Source organism: Theobroma cacao, chromosome 9, assembly GCF_000208745.1.
Source record: "Theobroma cacao cultivar B97-61/B2 chromosome 9, Criollo_cocoa_genome_V2, whole genome shotgun sequence".
NCBI lineage: Eukaryota > Viridiplantae > Streptophyta > Magnoliopsida > Malvales > Malvaceae > Theobroma > Theobroma cacao.
Window position 1 is genome coordinate 11,879,656 of NC_030858.1, and position 5,516 is coordinate 11,885,171.

The 5,516-nt window shown below is 32.3% G+C and overlaps 1 pseudogene; it reads left to right on the forward strand.

The window, feature by feature from the left end:
- Positions 1,445 to 5,516, forward strand: part of LOC108663235 — a 71,498-nt pseudogene continuing 67,426 nt past the window's right edge.

Below are 5,516 nucleotides of genomic sequence, written 5' to 3' on the forward strand. Positions count from 1 at the left end.
GGTATTTTGGTCATTTTTCCCCAAAAATTTCGAAACCATCTAAAAATGTAGTATATGAGTGAAAGATATATATTTCATAACCAAAAATAAGTTTAGATGTCTAAAACATTCATTTAAAGTGAAATGATAGCTATTAGAATAAAATAAAAATATTAAATAAAATATTCTATTTTCTTATGAAACAATATTTATAGAGATATCCGTAAATAATTTTTATAGCGTAAAAGCAAAATAAATTCGTACATACAGTAACATAGTGAGCCAGAGTGTGTAATTTAATTTACAATGACATGTGGGCTCCCAAATGACCAAAAGTAACAAAGGCTGCGAACCTACGATTTTTAAGGATGCAAATCCAACTGTAGCCCTCGACGAAATCAGCTATCTACAGACTATCCTGAGTTAGAAATGGGTGAAAAGGAGGGTGGTGAGTTTATATAAACTCAGTGAGTAAACAAACATCATCTAAAATATCTAAAGCTGAGTAAATGGAGACAACTTAAAATAGTTCATCATACTATGATTCATAACGTTTCAAACTCATTTCAACTAAACAGAAGAAATTCATTTAACTCAAATAATCAACATGGCTTATGAATTTCTTAAAAATTTGGCTCATGCCAAAACTTATTCTCGGGGATACCTTGGCCGGGGCATCCAACCGAGTCCGCCAAGGCTATTAAAGAAAAGTTCATATACGCATAAAACACATTTTTATGTTTAAAAGCATAACCGTTCCTTGGCGTTGGCTGAGTTCACCCTCACGTAGTGGTTTAGCGTGTAGTGAACTTTAAAACTTTACCTTAGGAGATATCCTCCACGCCTCTCGTATAGAGGTAAATATAACGGGGTTTACCGTGCCCCTCTAATAGGCTGATCCACAGAAACTCGCCCATTGTAGTAAGCTAATCGATAACCCACCAATTCAATAAAAGTTTCGACAACATGACATGGCAATTATATTACTACCCAGCCTGTCAAGGCAAAACAAACAGTTCATATAATTTCAACACAATTTCCAATTTAGCCATTCATGCCAATATCACCATAAGCCATTCAATTCAAACCATAAATTTACAATACAAACAAATAGTCTCCAATTACTCAATTTCTAAAATTATCATTCAATTTCAAAATGATTTATAAAACTCATTTCATTTAATCGCATTTTACTTATAAAACATAAGGATTTACCCTTTAAACTCATTTTTTTATAAAATCACAAAAACGAATAAAAACTACTTTAGATAATTAAGACGATAATAAGGTTACTCACAATATCGAGAGTCGAAGTACTCCTAGTCTCGGTCTGCGGGTACAATCTCCTTACCCTTATCAGAAGTTTCACCACCTAAATATAATGCACAACAAATAATTCAATATATTGTGTTTGGATAGTAAATCTATTTCATGTCATTATAAATCTATTTCAGGCTCTATATGAATGCATGAGGTTGTTTGGATAGTCACTTAAAGACGGTGTTACACGTTGGTTCAATTATGATCAGAATGGATCAGATTTTGACCTAATTCGAACTCTCTACCTTTGATTTAACCAAAACATCCAAATTGACTCCAATTATATTCATTTCGCGCTTCCAATGTCCCAAAATACACCAAAGCGCCTCAATGAGCTTGACTTTCTCATTGTTATTCAACTTATTTACTAAAAGAACTATACTTTACAATTACCAATTTCGATTTCCATCACCACCATTCATTAAATTCTAACTAAATAACACAAGATATCACAAGAATCATCATCACTAGGTTCCTTATGAAATTCGACCATGGTGGGTGCATAAACACTATGGTTTTTCATTCTTGATCTTTTTACACCATAAATAATTAGTTCCTAACCAAATCACTTGAAATAAAATCAAATCCACCATCAACATACAATAAGGAAGATTTGGCCAATGAGGGTGATGGAAGAACATGAATTTTTCTTGTTTGCTTTTCATGCTAAACATCACTAAACAACTAAAAACACTAGAATAACATGAAATCTAGCTAAATCCAATATCAAAATCCCTCCCCCCATGTTCGGCCAGTAAAGGTATCGTCATGCAAACTTGATTCTCAACCATGAAAAATGAAAAAGAATGCATAGAAAAGGTAGATCACAAGCTAAAATAAAAAAAATTTACCTTTACTTACTTAATTTCTTGAAATCTACCAATTTTCTCTTGAATTTTCTACCAAGGGTTTTGTTCTTTCTTTCTTTCTTTCCCCTTTTCCTTGGTGAGGCCGAACATATGGGAGTGAAATGGGAGAGTCATGTGCTGATTTTTAATGTAAATTATAAAGAAATGAAAGCTTGCCACTTGTCACCATTCAATTAGTCCATGTTTAACACTTAACAACTACGCTTTCTTTCACCACCACATAAAATATCTCAATTATCCATAATATAAAATGTTAATGGATGAAATCCTTAGGCATGACAAGTGTTGGGTGGTGTAAAATTCTAATTTTGCCCTTGGGTGGCAAAATGACCATTTTGCCTCTACATCATGAAAATTCCAATTTGACTCCAAATCAATCTTCGAACTCCAAATCACCATATTAAGTCATTCTGGGTTTTTAAAATTCTCAATTTCATCTTAAGATCTCTATTCGGACTAGTTCGAGACTTAATTCAGCTTAGTTGTACCACTAGGTTCACTACCGACTTTTAACGATTTTTCGGGGCTTTCCAAGTATGCAAACTTATTATCAAGCACATGAATGACATGGCAAATATTTTATAGAGTTGGGCTTGACAATATATATATACTTTTGTTTATATAAACTTATAACATATAAATCTAAAGGGAAGTTATGAGATTAGAAAAGTTAATTGGGTATTTGGGTACCCTTGAATAAGATTATAATAATTTTTTTATTTAATCGGGTATTTAAATGGGTTAGGGTAATTATAGGGTAGTGGGAATGTATTAGGGTTAGGGTTAGAGTAGTAATTTTAAATTATTCGGGTAGTTAATAGGGTTAGGGTATTTGATTTTTAATAAGATTAGGGTTCGGGTACCTCAAAATTAACGGGTACCCTACCCGTTGACATCTCTAGTAAATCTTGAACGTTAAAACTTAATTAATTTAATTAACTATATGGGTTTAGGCATTTTCTCGAACATTAGAATAAATGCTTACTTATATTTTCTTAAATAATTCAAGGATTTTTTCAAGTAGTATGTCCAAAAAAAAAGATTATAATAATTGATAAAAATAAACAAATATTAAAATGCAACACCAATTTTATAAAAGTAATTAAATCATAGTGCATATCATTCTCTAACAGAGAATACTTACAAATGAGATTTCAATAATAATATAAAGAAATTATTTACATTTATGTCCAAATGTGTTCGTTTTCCTTTTTAACCTCTTAAAGTAAAAATAAAAAACTAGCTAAGCAAAATTCACCTATATACTAGTAATCGCAAAGACCAGAGCTGGCCCTTGGGTGAAGCTACCCAAGCAAGGGCTTTAGGCCCCCAATTTGGGGAGGCCCCAAATTTAGGGAGGATTTATAATTTCATAATAATTATAATATAATTAATTATATTAAAAATATATAAAAGTAAAAAATAATTAATAAAATTATTTGTTCTCTCACTTTTCTAATTATGTACCTAATAAATCTCAATTTTCTATCACTTCCTTATTTCTAGAATGCTATTAATTCTCAACTATATTCTCTTATTTCCAATCAACTAATGATCATATATATTTAATTATCTCCAACAGTTATTTTTTCTCACTTATTTCTCTTATTTCTAATCAAATTATTTAATGATTTCCAACAGCTATTTTTTCCTATATATAAAACTATTTTTTTTTGTTTTCTATATAGTGGTAAAAAGCTGAAGTAATTAGATGATAATAGTTTGAAAGAATATTGCCTTAATCTTGAATGTTTCTTAAAATATAATAACTATTCTGATATTGATGGTTTAGATTTATTTTCAGAGTTAAAAATTTTAAAAAAAATTATACAGGAAGAAAACAGTCCAATTAACATACTTAATCATATAATGTCACGACCCGGAACTCCCATCGAACTCGTGACAACCACCGCGACGTCTCGATAGGCACTCATTACCTCGAATACCGATCGAAACCCCGCAAAGCTTAGCATCAGCTTTCGTATCTCCCTAGTGAGCGACAGTTATTAAATCTCGTATTTCAAGAAATCATAAGTCGTTTTCAAATCAAAATAATAAAATATTATTTTCTGACTCACAGGGGCATTTTCGTCATTTTTTTTTCAAAAGTATCGAAACCCGCCAAAAACATGATGTAAAAGCTAAATATGTTCATACATACTTTAAATCAAATAATTGAAGTATAAAATTACTTTTACAGTAACACGTGGGCCCCCAACTGACCAAAAAGGTTTAGGGCTACGAACCCTTACTTTCTAGGATGCAACTTCGAGATTAATTCTCATCTTAATCAACTATCAACAAACTGTCCTGAGCTTGAAAAATAGATAGGAAGAGGGGTGAGATTACATAATCCCAGTGAGTAAACAATTACAATCAAAAGCATTTAAAGCCGAGTAGATGGAGACAATATAAAAATGTTAAATTTCAATAATGTTCATAACGAAAAATCCGTTTCAATCTATACCAAACAATTTCTTTTCATCAAAATTTTCCTGACTTATGAGTTTCTTAAACTTGGCCCCTGCTAGAATCATTCTCGCGAGTACCTTCGTCAAGGTATCCCACTGAGACCGCCAAGGCTGTTAAATGTCCCATACCCATAAACATGTTTTCGCATCTGACACACAGTCGTTCCTTGGCGTTGGCTGAGTCTCACTCTCACGTGGTGGCCCGAACGTGAGGTGCACTCAAATCTTACCTCAGGAGATACTTCATCCAACATCTCCCCTCGGAGGTAATTATATAATTGGGTTACCATGCCTCTCTAATAGGCAGTCCACGGAAACCCCCACCACTGCAGTGACCGTGTAATATACCACCAAACCCATAAAATTTTCAATAGCATAATATGGCGAATAAAATTTAATCCAGTCTACTGAGACCAATCCAAAATTGTTCATATATTTCATGCCAACCCTAAAAATTTAGCCATCATGCTACCATAGTGTCATAAGCCACAATTTCAATAACATATAAAATCATAAATTCAACACAGTCTCCATATACTCAATTTTTCCAAAACAATATTTGATTTCAAAACCAGTATAAATCTCATTTTTATTAAAAAAACATTTTAATTGGAAAACATAATATTTTATAATTTAAACTCACCATTCAATAAAAGCATCAAACAAATATAATTTGTCACGACCCGGTACTCCCCTCGAGCCCGTGACAACCGCCGCGGTGTCCCGGTAGACACTTATTGCCCGGAATGTCAACCCGAAACCCCGCAAGGCTTTACTATCAGTTTCTCTGTTCCCTTGTGAGCAACCATTGTCAAATATCGTGTTCTAAAATATTTTAAGCTGTTTCCAACTTTAAACAAATAAAATATTAATTTTT